The following is a 15000-nucleotide window of genomic DNA, read 5'->3' as shown; positions in this document are numbered from 1 at the left end:
AAAACAGTACTGAGGAGTTGTTATACCAGTGAATCTGAAGCCTCATCATTTCTATGAATTATCCGCAGTCTTTCTCAAACAATCAGAACCAAAATTATGTTGAGGTTGTCCCAGTTGTACTTGTTTACCAGTGGGTCCTTTTTATCTTCTGTTCTGCCTTTAGCTCAAATATGTCACTCATTCTGGCCTCACTGTTGTAATGAAGGAGGCTGTCAGCCAACTGAGGTGAGCAGTTCTCTCTGCTCTCTGGCTTCGCTTGATCTATTCCATCATCCATCTTCTACTCAACCACATTGCCTGAGGAACAGAAATTGTTGGCTTGCACGAGGCTTTTGTTTCATTTTAAAGTGATCCTGGAAAGCCCAATATCCTGATGCGCCATAATTTTACGGCACCTGACTCAACCTTTTAAGGGCAAAATTGTTCTTTTCAAGGGACCGGAGATCGACAAACTACGCAAGGTGTTCCCTTCAGAAAAAAGAATTAACACGCACTGTGAGAATTAGCCCAAAGTCTCTTCTTCATTCCTGTTACAGAACGCCATCAGCGGAGCAAAACCAAAGTTGCTGGAAAAGCTCAGTAGGTCTGGCAGCATCTGTGAAGGAGAAAACAGATTTCAGGTCTGGTGACCCTTCCTCAGAACCCGACTTCTCTTCACTGACGCTGCCAGACCTGCTGAGCTTTTCCAGCAAATGTGGTTTTGTTCCTGATTTACAGCATCTGCAGTTCTTTCAGGTTTTTCTTAACCATCAACAGAGCCTCGGTCTCTTTTCTCTCCCTCTCCCCTCTCTTTTATTCCTTGCCGTCTGCCAGCTGCTGTGATACTCAACACAGTTGCCTGGCTGGTTGGTTTCCAATGCAAATGACGCCAACAGCATGAGTTCATTTCCTGCACCAGCTGAGGTTCTGACGAAGAACTGCCCTTCATGATCACTTTCTCCATGTTTGAGTTGCAGTGACCCTCAGGTTAAGCAACCGACTTCTGGAAATGAGAGGGTGGTTTTATGGCCAACCACGACGATAGCATATTTGTCAGTGGAGTAACTGATAAGCAGTAACTGCATCCTCCCCCCTCCACCGCAGTGGTCGAGAATGCCCTCGACCATATCTCCCACAACTCTTCTCTCACACCCTGTCCCCGCAATAACCACCAAAAGAGGATCCCCCTCGTTCTCACACACCACCCCACCAACCTCCGGATCCAACACATCATCCTCCGACACTTCCGCCACCTGCAATCTGACCCCACCACCAAAGACATTTTCCCTCCCCATCCTTATCTGCTTTGGGGAGAGACCACACTCTCTGGGACTCCCTTGTCCGCTCCACACTCCCCTCCAACCCCACCACACCCGGCACCTTTCCCTGCAACCGCAGGAAATGCTACACTTGCCCCCACACTTCCTCCCTCACCCCCATCCCAGGCCCCAAGATGACTTTCCATATTAAGCAGAGGTTCACCTGCACATCTGCCAATGTGTTATACTGCATCCATTGTACCCGGTGTGGCTTCCTCTACACTGGGGAAACCAAGCGGAGGCTTGGGGACTACTTTGCAGAACATCTTCGCTCGGTTCGCAACAAACAACTGCACCTCCCAGTCGCGAACCATTTCAATTCCCCCTCCCATTCCTTAGACGACATGTCCATCCTGAGCCTCCTGCAGTGCCATAATGATACCACCTGTAGGTTTCAGGAACAGCAACTCATATTCCGCTTGGGAACGCTACAGCCCAATGGTGTCAATGTGGATTTCACCAGCTTCAAAATCTCCCCTTCCCCCACCGCATCCCAAAACCAGCCCAGTTCGTCCCCTCCTCCCTAACCTGTTCTTCCTCTCACCTATCCCCTCCTCCCACCTCAAGTCGCACCCCCATTTCCTACCTACCAACCTCATCCCGCCCCCTTGACCTACCCGTCCTCCCCGGACTGACCTATCCCCTCCCTAACTCCCCACCTACACTGACCTTTAGTGACTTCTTCCCTGCCTCTTGTAGAGGTGTGAAGCCAGATGAACACAGCAGGCCAAGCAGCATCAGAGGAGCAGGAAGGCTGACATTTCGGGTCTGGACCCTTCTTCAGAAACAGACCCTTTGGTCCAACTGGTCCATGCCAACTATAATCCTAAACTAAACTAGTCCCATCGGCCTGTTCTTGGTCCATATCCCTCCAAACATTTCTTATTCAAGTACTTATCCAAATGTATTTTAAATGCTGTAACTGTGCCCGCGTCCACCACTCATCTGGAAGTTCATTCAACACACGAACCACTCTCTGTGCAAAAAAAAGCTGCTCTAACATATCTTACAATTGTTCTAATCTCACTTTAAATATATACCTCCTGGTCTTGAAATCCCCCACCCTGGGAAAATGACTCTCCCATTAACCTTACTGATGCCCCATTGATTTTATAAACCTCTATGAGGCCACCCTTCAGCCTCTTATGCTGCAGTGAAAAATAGAACCATAGAATCCCTACAGTGTGGAAACAGGCCCTTCAGCCCAACAAGTCCACACGAACCCTCAAAGCATCCCTCTCAGACCCATCCCCCTATAACCCACCTAATCTACATATCCCTGAAAACTATGGGGCAATTTAGCATGGCCATTCCACCTAGCCTGCACATCTTTGGACTATGGGAGGAAACCGGAGCACCTGGAGGAAACCCACGCAGACACGGGGAGAATGTGCAAACTCAGCACAGTCACCCAAGGCCGGAATCGAGCCCGGGTTCCTGGCGCTGTGAGGCTGCAGTGCTAACCCAAGTCCCAGCCTATCCAGCCTCTCCTTATAACTCAAACCCTCCATTCCTCACAACATCCTGGTAAATCTCTTTTGGATCCTCTCTAGTTTAATAAAATGCTGCCTATAACGAGGCATCCAGGATGGGGTACAGTACTCCAGAAGAGGTTTTCACCAATGCCTTGTAGAACCTCAACAAGAGATCTCAAATCCTACATTTGCAGGCCTGAGCGATGATGCCAAGTGCGCTAAGGACTTTCTTCACTGGGTCGTTGGCTTGCTCACTGAGCTGGCTGGTTATCATGTAGACGTTTCGTCACTGTGCTCGGTAACATCATCAGTGTGGCCCGTGATGAAGTGAGGTGGTTGTCTTCCACTTGGTATTCATATGATCCGGTCTGTTACATTGGGTTGTGGCATTTCCAGTTATGTTCTGCTTGGGTTTGTGTATGGGGTCTAATTCCACATGTTTGTTGATTGCATTTCGGGTTGAAAACCAGGCCCCCCAGGAATTTGAGGATTGGAACGCAGACAGATTGAGTTTATCGTGGGATTTCAGCTGGAGCCTAGCTCCTTGAAACTACTTGCGTTGGGAAATGACTATCTTGAGACAATTACAATAATTGATTTGAATCCAATGCTCTGCGACCATGTGCTAAGCTGCAGAGATGAAAATGAACCCAATTGGCCATTTAAAGATGTCACAACTTGCAGCAACCTGTATTTTTGACGAGACCCCCCCATTTTCCTTCCTCCTTTGTGTTGTGTACTGAATAATTTACAGTGTTTTTGCTTTCTGTAACCTTCCCTGCCACCCATTATGAAGACTAAATGTCAACCAGTCCTTTGCACTTCTCCGTGGACCAGCCTGACATTCACTGGGAGATCATCCCTCGGTCAATGATTCACTTTCGCATCCAGATCATCTCACCAAAATTCCTCAGTTTCCTGCGCATTTTAGCCCAATTGCAGCTTGAAGGGTTTAACTTTCGTAGGGTCATGCAGTCCTACCGCATGGAAACACACCCTTCGGTCCAACCAGTCCTTGCTGAACATAATCCCAAACTAAAATAGTCCCATCTGCTGCTCCGGGCCCTTATCTCCTCCAAACCCTGCCTATTCCTGTACTTATCCAATTCTCTTTATGACATTGTAATTGTACCCCCATCCACCACTTCCTCAGCAAGCTCATTCCACAGACAAACTACCCTCTGCGTCAAACATTTGACCCCAGCTCTTTTTTAAAGCTCTCTCCTCTCACCCTAAAAAATGTGCCCCTTAGTCTTGAAATTCCCCACTCCAGGGAAAAGGCGACTACCATCAAATTTACCTGTACCCTTCATTATTTTATAATCTTCTAGAAACACCGCAACCTCAACCATGACTCTATCAAATGGAAACGTATGGAGTAGAAGCAGGAGATAACGTAGAACATAGAACATAGAACAGTACAGCACAGAACAGGCCCTTCAGCCCACAATGTTGTGCCGACCATTGATCCTCGTGTATGCACCCTCAAATTTCTGTGACTATATGCATGTCCAGCAGTCTCTTAAATGACCCCAATGACCTTGCTTCCACAACTGCTGCTGGCAACGCATTCCATGCTCTCACAACTCTCTGTGTAAAGAACCCGCCTCTGACATCCCCTCTATACTTTCCTCCAAACAGCTTAAAACTATGACCCCTCGTGTTAGCCTTTTCTGCCCTGGGAAATAGTCTCTGGCTATCAACTCTATCTATGCCTCTCATTATCTTGTATACCTCAATTAGGTCCCCTCCCCTCCTCCTTTTCTCCAATGAAATAAGTCCGAGCTCAGTCAACCTCTCTTCATAAGATAAGCCCTCCAGTCCAGGCAGCACCCTGGTAAACCTCCTCTTAACCCTCTCCAAAGCATCCACATCTTTCCTATAATAGGGCGACCAGAACTGGACGCAGTATTCCAAGTGCGGTCTAACCAAAGTTTTATAGAGCTGCAACAAGATCTCATGACTCTTAAACTCAATCCCCCTGTTAATGAAAGCCAAAACACCATATGCTTTCTTAACAACCCTGTCCACTTGGGTGGCCATTTTAAGGGATCTATGTATCTGCACACCAAGATCCCTCTGTTCCTCCACACTGCCAAGAATCCTATCCTTAATCCTGTACTCAGCTTTCAAATTCGACCTTCCAAAATGCATCACCTCGCATTTATCCAGGTTGAACTCCATCTGCCACCTCTCAGCCCATCTCTGCATCCTGTCAATGTCCCGCTGCAGCCTACAACAGCCCTCTATACTGTCAACGACACCTCCAACCTTTGTGTCATCTGCAAACTTGCTGAGCCATCCTTCAATCCCCTCATCCAAGTCATTAATAAAAATTACAAACAGTAGAGGCCCAAGGACAGAGCCCTGTGGAACCCCACTCACCACTGACTTCCAGGCAGAATATTTTCCTTCTACTACCACTCGCTGCCTTCTGTTGGCCAGCCAATTCTGTATCCAGACAGCTAAGTTCCCCTGTATCCCATTCCTCCTGACCTTCTGAATGAGCCTACCATGGAGAACCTTATCAAATGCCTTACTGAAGTCCATATACACCACATCCACAGCTCGACCCTCATCAACCTTTCTAGTCATTTCCTCAAAGAACTCGATAAGGTTTGTGAGGCATGACCTGCCCCTCAAAAAGCAGTGTTGACTGCATTTAATCAAGCCATGCTCTTCCAGATGGTCATAAATCCTATCCCTCAGAATCCTTTCTAACACCTTGCAGACGACAGACGTGAGACTTACTGGTCTGTAATTGCCGGGGATTTCCCTATTTCCTTTCTTGAAGAGAGGAATTACATTTGCCTCTCTCCAGTCCTCAGGTACGACTCCAGTGGAGAGTGAGGATGCAAAGATCCTCGCAAGTGGCAAAGCAATTGCATTTCTCGCTTCCCAAAGCAGCCGAGGACAAATTTGGTCCGGGCCTGGCGACTTGTCAATCTTAATGTTGGACAAAATTTTCAGCACATCAGCTTCCTCTATCTCTATCCATTCCAGCATGCACACCTGCTCTTCAAAGGTTTCATTCACTACAAAGTTTGTTTCTTTCGTAAAGACAGAAGCAAAAAACTCAGTTAGGGCTTCCCCTACCTCCTCAGACCCCACACACAAGTTCCCTATGCTATCCCTGATCGGCCCTACTCTTTCTTTGACCATTCTCTTATTCCTCACATAAGTGTAAAATGCCTTTGTGTTCTCCCTGATTCCTTCTGCCAAGCCTTTCTCATGCCCCCTCCTGGCTCTCCTCAGACCATTTTTGAGCTCCTTCCTTGCCTGCGTGTAATCCTCTCTCGCTGAACTTGACCCTAGCTTCCTCCACCTTATGTAAGCTACCTTCTTCCTTTTCACAAGAAGCTCCACCGCTCTCGTCATCCAAGGTTCCTTTATCTTACCCCTTCTTGCCTGTCTCAGAGGGACATATTTACTCATCACTCGCAACAACTGTTCCTTAAACAGTCTCCACATGTCTATAGTGCCTTTACCATGGAACAACTGCTCCCAGTCCATGCTTCCTAACTCATGTCTAATCGCGTCATAGTTTCCTCTTCCCCAATTAAATATCCTCCCATTTTGCCTAATCCTCTCCTTCTCCATAGCTATGTAGAATGTGAGGCAGTTATGGTCACTATCACCAAAATGCTCTCCCACCACAAGATCTGATACCTGCCCCGGCTCCTTTCCGAGCACCAAGTCTGGAATGGCCTCTTCTCTTGTCGGCCTGTCAACGTACTGCGTTAGGAAACCCTCCTGAACACACCTTACAAAAACAGCTCCATTCAAATCTTCTGCTCGAAGGAGGTTCCAATCAATATTAGGAAAGTTAAAGTCACCCATTACAACAACCCTACTGCGTCCACACTTTTCCAAAATCTGTCGACCTATGCTTTCTCCAATCTCCCTGCTGCTATTGGGGGGCCTGTAGTAAACCCCTAACGAGGTGACTACTCCCTTGCTGTTCCTAATTTCCACCCATACTGACTCAGTAGGCAGATCTTCCTCGACAATGGAAGCTTCTGTAGCTGTGATATCCTCTCTGATTAGTAGTGCTACACCCCCTCCTCTTTTTCCCCCCTCCCTATTCTTTTTAAATGCTCTAAACCCTGGAACATCCAGCAACCATTCCTGCCCATGAGAAACCCATGTCTCTGTCATGGCCACAACATCATAGCACCAGGTACTGATCCATGCTCTAAGTTCATCACTTTTATTCCTGATACTCCTTGCGTTAAAGCAAACACACTTTAACTGATCCCTTGGTTCCTTCCCAGGAAAATCCTTCCCACTAGCTGGTCTACCTCTTGCTATTGCCTCACCTGCATCAACTCTCACCTCTGGCATACAGCTCAGGTTCCCACCCCCCTGCCATACTAGTTTAAACCCTCTCGAACTACTCGAGCAAACCTTCCACCCAGGACATTGGTCCCCTTCCAGTTCAGATGCAACCCGTCCTTCTTGTACAGGTCCCACCTTCCCCAGAAGGCATCCCAATTATCTACATATCTGAAGCCCTCCCTCCTACACCAGCTGCGTAGCCACGTGTTCAGCTGCGCCCGCTCCCTGTTCCTCGCCTCACTATCTCGTGGCACCGGTAGTAAACTAGAGAACACTACTCTGTTCGTCCTTCTTTGCAGTTTCCATCCTAACTCCCTGAAATCACTTTTTATATCCTCAAACCTATTTCTGGCTATATCATTTGTGCCAATATGTAACACGATTTCTGGCTGTTCGCCCTCCCCTTTTAGAACTTTATACACCCGATCGGAGACGTCCCAGACCCTGGCACCAGGGAGGCAACATACCTTCCGGGAACCCCGATCCTGACCACAAAATCTCCTGTCGATTCCCCTAATTATCGAGTCCCCTACCACGAGTAATTTTCTATTCTGCCCCCTTCCCTTCTTTGCCACAGTGTCAGGCTCAGTGCCAGAGAACTGACTACTATGGCTTTCCTCTGGTAGGTCGTCCCCCCCAGCAGTATCCAAAACGGTATACTTATTGCTGAGGGGAATGCCCACAGGGGATCTCTGCACTGTCTGTCTGTCCCCTTTCCTCCCCCTAACTGTAACCCATCTATCCTTGTCCTGAGCCTTAGGAGTGACCAACTCCCGATAACTCCTCTCAATTACCCCCCCTGCCTCCCGAATGATCCGTAGTTCATCCAGCTCCAGCTCCATTTCCCTAACACGGTTTTCAAGGAGCTGGAGTTGGGTGCACTTCCCGCAGATGTAGCCAGCGGAGACGTGTGCCACGTCTCCCAACTGCCACATTCTGCAATAACCATTTGGCGACTCCTGTCTGTTCCCCCATTCAACAAGATCACGACTGATCAGATAGTGTCAGACTCCAATCCATCCTTTTGATTTCTTTTTGACTAAAGACAACCCACTTACCCCTGCCTTAAAAATATTTATGAACACTATCTCTCACCTTCTGAGGCGCAGACTTCCAACGTCTCACAACCTTCAGGGTAAAACTAAAATCCTCCTCAAACGTGCTGAAGGAGCAAATCCTAATTTTAAAACAGTGACGCCGAGTAATGGACTGACCCACAAATAAACACATTCTTTCCACATTCACCTTCTGAAGACTTTTGCTCTCCCAAGCTCCAATGGAAATAAGTTAATTCCATCCAACCCATCTCCACCAAACAATCCACATGGGTATCAACATTGTAAACTGCCCCTTCATCTCTCTGGGACCTCTTGCTCACAAATTTCCACAGATATCGCAGAGGAAGCAAGGGAATTCTCCACCGCGACCTCTCGACCCATTTCCATGGCCAATTGGATTTGCTGCCAGATTTTGAATGGGCCCATTTGAAGATTTGTTCCTGTCAGCGAATCCTCTCAGATTCCCAAATCCGCCACAGAATCTGCGCTGCTCACACCTGCTGCAGCCAGAGAAGATTCCGGAGCTTTGTGCCTCTGTTCAGCTGAACAGCGAAAGGTGTCCTCTTTGACAGTTCATTATAACTCGACAGTAAATGTGTTATGTGTGAGTGATAATAGGAACTGCAGATGCTGGAGAATCCAAGACAATGTGTTATGTAAGGCAGGCAGAGTAAGACGGTATTGAGCTGCAAGTTACTGGCAGATGATGATGTTAAAAAATGAGATGGCATGTTTAAAGGGCACAGCTCGCTTAGTTTGAAGTCTGTGCTGAGATGTGTGACCATGTGGTGAAAGCCTTCGCTGTAGCAACACACTTTCTGTATTACACTGTGTCACAACTTGAGAAAACCCCTTAGTCATCAAAAGGTGACAGAAACCTTACTCTTCCATCAATTGTCTAAATGTTGGAGACGATGTTTTGTGTTTATTTATTCACGGGATGTGGGCATCTCTGGCTAGGCCAAGATTTATTGCTCACCCTTAATTGCCCGGAGGGTAGTTAACATCAATGTGGGTCTGGAGTCACATGTAGGCCAGACCAGGTAAGGATGGCAGTTTCCTTCCCTAAAGGGCATTAGTGAACCAGATGAGTGTTTCCTGAGAACAGATTCACGGTTACCATTAAAGCTTCTAATTTCAGATTTTTATCAAATTCCAATTCCACCATCTACCATAGCGGGTTTCGAACCCAGGTCCTAGAATGTTACCCGGGCCTCTGGGTTAACAGTCCAGCGATAATACCACTGGGCTATCACCTGTCCCAAGTTAGATACAGAGTAAGATTCTATGGGAGAATCACAGCCTCTGGTTCAAATTGTCTTGTGCAGAAAAAAGACTTGACATGATAGATCTGTGCCAACGCAGTTGGTTAGCTCAGTTGGTTGGGCAGCTGCTTTGCAATGCCATTGGTGCCCAGCAATTGGGTTCAGGCCTGCTACTTGGTGAGGCCACTGTTGAGGCTCTTCACCCTTTACCTGAGGCTTGGTGCCCCTCAGTTTCAACTCGCTGCCAGGCGTCTCGCTAATGAGAGAACAGTCTCTGGGACTGTGGTAACTTTCATATAAAATTCCACTTCTTAAAAAAATTATTATTCCGTAGCACAAGCAACTTAATGGCAGCAAATGAAACAAATAAAACCCTCTAACTTCGAAAAGCAAAAGTATTGCCCAAATGTTAGAGGTTTTCAGAAAGCAGCTGTTCATATCTGGGGTGAGCAGATCCGGAACAAGAGTGTGGAATGGTCACGTGTGCATGTGTGATCCAACCGATTCCACATCTGAAGCAGTCAAGGGGGGTGGGTGGATGTGAAACTCTGAACAGACAGACCCAGGACACCGTTCAGCCTGGGGCCCCGATCTTCCTCACAAAGAAGAAACTGTGAGCAGAGTGAGATTATAATTCTGATAGCCCTCGAGTTGGCTGACTCCAGAGAGCTAATGGAGTCAACGTCCCCACGTGTAAAAAATGCCCTCTAAGAGGAATCAGGGTTAACTTTAGAACTGGGGGCACAACTTTCAAAGAATAGTAGGATCATCCAGAATCAAGCAGTACATACTTTTTGTCCGGCTTAGTATGAGCGTGGGCTACATACGCAGTACGGACAGGTTCTCTTCCGATCTTTGTAACTCCCTCCCTATGGACATTGTGGGTCAACCTACAGCACATGGACTGCAGCGGTTCAAGAAGGCAGCTCACCACCACCTTCTCAAGGGGACAATTAGGGACGGGTAAAAAATGCTGGCCCAGCACCCATCCTGCAAGTGGATGAAAATAAGTCTAACTCCCAAACTTCATTACAGCTTCAGTAAACATGTCCATTATCAGAAATTGTATGAAATTGTGAAGCTCTGCAATGGAGATTTGGTAAAGTTGGCTCTGGGATGAAATGCAATGGATAATAATTACCTTCCTTATCCAATCAAATCTGGTGACCTTGCTTTATTCTTTGATGATGGGTGCAGTATCGGTTGACTGAGTAAAGTCGATCCGGTGAACCGGGGAATGACATCAATGGGAATCAATGGGAACTGAATACAGCAAATACTGGAGATCTCAGCGAGTCAGACGGCATCCGAAAAAAGAGAGCAAGCTAAGGTTTCGATTCCAGATGACTCCTCATCGGAACCACTGGCTGACCCATTGTGAGCTCCTGCATTTTTGTGATTTCAGGATTGGAATGTTGTTCATTGACGGGGGAATGGAACTGAGAAGCCAGGAGCCATACAGGGTATTAGTGAGACCACATCTGGAGTATTGTGTACAGTTTTGTTTACGTTGTTTGAAGATTCATATAATCACAGAATCCCTAAAGTGTGGAATCAGGCCATTCGGCCCAAAGGGTGTATACTGACCCTTCGAAGATTCCCACCCAGACCCACCCTTCTATCCTATCCCCGTAATCCTACATTTCCCATGGCCAATCCACCTGCAAATCTTTGGGTGTAGCATTCCTTTAGAAGCATTTCAGAGAACATTCAACCCTGTGATGAAGGATGAACTTTATGAAGAAATGTTGAAAAGATTTGGATCTAACTTTCGAGTTTAGAGGAATGAGGGCTGATCCTATTGAAATACAGAAACTCCTGAGGGGACTGGATAGGGTGGAATTAGGGGAGGTGTTTCCTTCGATGGAGGGCATTAAAACTGGAGGACAGAGTTTAGGGAGACGAGGTCTCCCTTGTGAGTCAGCAATGGGGCAAAATCTTCAGTCACACAGAGTGGAATTCTCTTCTTCAGAAAGTAGAGATGGCTGGGCCTTAATCCACCAAGGAGGCAAGCGTTACGGGGCGTACAGGAAATTGGAGCTGAAACCCCAACCTGATTAGTCACAATCTTATCATAAGAACTTAAGAACTAGGAGCAGGAGTAGGCCACTCAGCCCCGCGATTCTGCTCTGCTATTTACTACAATCACGGCTTTGTCAGGCCACTTTTGGAATGCTGCGCTTTTCTGGAAGGAACGTAATTACATTGAGAGGAATCGAAGTCTGACACTTTGTCAATTTGCTGCTTTTGATAGAGATAGTAGGAACTGCAGGTGCTGGAGAATCCGAGAAAACAAGGTGTAGAGCTGGATGAACACAGCAGACCAAGCAGCATCAGAGGAGCAGAAAAGCTGACAGTCTAGGCTTGAAACACCAGCTTTCCTGCTCCTCTGATGCTGCTTGGCCTGCTGTGTTCATCCAGCCCTACACCTGGTTATCTCTACTGCTTTTGATAAACTGCTTTGTCTGGGCTACGATTGTACACAGCCTCATCGAGATAGTCTGATGAATTGGGATCTTGTATAGCAGCCCCTGCAACATTCAATATTCTGTTGGACTATAACCTGTTGTTGTGACTTCTGACTTTCAGAGAAGTAATTCCTCCTCATCTCTGCTTTAAATCTCACACCCCTTGTCCTAAAACAGTGACGTCTCATTCTGGATTGTCCCACACGAGGAAATATCCTCCTTACCTCTATTTTGTTGGTCCCTTTTTGCATTTATATTCTTCAATTAGATAATTATCAAACAGCAGAACTGGGCCGAAATGTTTACCTCTGTTTATAAACCCTATTCTCCATATTACCGCAATGGCTTAGAAAATAGACTGCACCACAAGCTGAAGCCAGCTTTATTCATCGTCTGCATTGAACAGGCTAAAGGCACCTGGAGAGATGTGTTTTTATTATAATTAATGAAATCACATTTAATCGCTCTTAAGTTTACAAGAGAGGAAAAGGAGAAAATGAACTTTTGTTTATTTAATTCTATTTCAAAACGTTGCAACTTCGTACAATAATGAATGCTGATCTCCAGCTACATTTTTGGGTGATTTTTCAGTACTTGCATTCCACTGATTCAAAAGTGGAGCCCTTGCTGTCCCCCCCGGATGGCTTTTGCATTGCTGAAGCCTTCACACAAGCTGCAATAGGTTTCGAGTTTGTCTCGATGCATCATGATGCTATCAAAGCTGGCAGTGCGACTGCTGGGGGGTTGGGGGGGGGGAGGTGGGGGTGGGTGGGCTTGAAGGAGGGAGAATAGACTGAAAATTCAGAACGTTTCACATTCTCAGGATCATTAAATCATAAAGCGATCTATCTAAGAAAGCTTGTGCTAAAGCTGTCAGGGCAAACATCAGACGATGAGCTGGGAGAAAATACCAGCGCGGGAGAAAGAAAGCGAAGAGGGAATAATGGATGTTGTAGAGGCTGCCATACAAGATTCTAATGCATTGGACAATCTTGATGGGGCTGTGTGCAATCACAGCCCAGACGAAGCAGTTTATAAACATCAGCAGATTAACAAGGTGTCAGGCTTCTATTCCTCCTGTAGCATCTGTCTCACAATTATATTTGAATTATAGTGATAACTGCTCATAGCTCGATGTAATTATGTTCCTTCCAGAGGAAAAAAATTGCATGTGGTGCCTGTCACAACCTTAGCTTATCTCAAAGTGTTTTATAGACAATTAAGTACTGTTGATGTGCGTTGACTGTTATAAACATGACATGCAATCACCATGCTGCAATATTCCACAAAACTCAATGACCAGTTAATCTGCCTTGCTCTGGATGCTTGACGGATCAATTCTCTACTGTTCTAAGTTCATTAATAACTTCAGGTCTTCTACCTGAGAGGCTTCGGTTCATCAACACATACAGAACACAACACCCCAGGCAGTGCAGCATCCCTTCACCATTACACCAGCTTAGGACAGATCCTGCAATGGGATTTCCAGCTTTGACTCAGAGGCAAGAGAGCTAAGACTGAGTGCATGGATATTTGTGGGGCTGGAGCTATTAAACCAAAAATGAGTAGAGGAATGTCAAAGCAAATAAATGTAGGTAATATAACATTAAACGAGGGCACGCAGTATGATTTAATATGTTTGAGGACAAGCCTTGACAGTCTGAAATTTACAATACACAAGTTTACATCCTGGAACCTACTTTCCCTTTGAGAATGTTTCATTCAACCCGAAACAAGATCATTTTTGAGCAGCCTGTTCAGGAGTATTATGACTCACTTCTGGAGCAGGTGGGGCCTGAACCCAGGCCTCCTGGGTCAGAGCAAGGGGCACTACCACCATACCACAAGAGCCCCTCGATGCCAACTTTAGGTCACAGAGTTCACCAGTGAAACAGTTCGGCAAAGGTTTGCTTCATTAATGTGAAACACTTTGAAATAACTGCACCGAGTCTGGTATCCTGTCATCGAATCACCTTTTAGTTACATGTGGAGACTCCCTGTCCCTGACCCAGCTCCCTCAGAGCCAGCACTCAGAGTGAACAGAACCCCTGACACTCCGGGATATATCTGTCAGCCTGGGCTCCTTGATTGGACCAGGTTATCAGCCCCAATCGGGGAACTCATATTCTATGAGGGTTTTCTTTGACACAGAGAGTGGTGGGCGTGTGGAATGTGCTGCCGGCAGTGGTAGTGGGGTCAGATACTTTAGGGACTTTTAAGCGACTCTTGGATAGGCACATGGAGGATCGTAGCATGTAGGGTATGTAGAGTAGATTGATCTTAGTAGGATGATAGGTCAGCACAACATTGTGGGCTGAAGGGTCTGTACCGTGCTGTACTGTCCTATGCTCCATGTTCTGACCCCATTACAATCACTACACATTTTCCCCAGATGGGGATAACCATGGTGTTGCGGCCTTGTTCCAGCCCTAATAGTCCAGGCGCATGACGCTAATACTCTGCCAACAGAGGCTCATATCCTGTCAACGGCAGCAGCTGGACTCTAACTTTTACAGATAAAATCCTCAAAGTGAAGCTACTGTCAGCAGTAGGAGCCGTGACAACGAGCAGCAACTGTCGCGAAACCCCATCTGGTTCACTCTAGAGTGAAGGAAATCTGCCGGCCCCTACCCGGCCTGGCCTACAGGGAGCTCCAGGCTCAAAGCAACGGGGTTAACTCTTAAACAGCCTCAGAAGCTCCTCAGTTCAAGGGCGATGCTGAGCGTGCAAACAATGCCCACTGCTTGTGAAAGAATGAAGGTCAGGAAGAAACGTTTCGATCGACTTGGGGTCAGACAGTCTTGATTCCTCACTGCACAGAACATAGAACAGTACAGCACGGCACAGGCCCTTCAGCCCACGATGTTGGGGTCAGACAGTCTTGATTCCTCACTGAACAGAACATAGAACAGTACAGCATGGCACAGGCCCTTCAGCCCACGATGTTGGGGTCAGACAGTCTTGATTCCTCACTGAACAGAACATAGAACAGTACAGCACGGCACAGGCCCTTCAGCCCACGATGTTGGGGTCAGACAGTCTTGATTCCTCACTGCACAGAACATAGAACAGTACAGCACGGCACAGGCCCTTCAGCC

This window comes from Stegostoma tigrinum, chromosome 23 (genome assembly GCF_030684315.1).
Source record: "Stegostoma tigrinum isolate sSteTig4 chromosome 23, sSteTig4.hap1, whole genome shotgun sequence".
NCBI classification, from domain to species: Eukaryota; Metazoa; Chordata; class Chondrichthyes; order Orectolobiformes; family Stegostomatidae; genus Stegostoma; species Stegostoma tigrinum.
The sequence above is the reverse complement of the archived record's forward strand: the minus strand, read 5'-3'. Positions refer to the sequence as shown.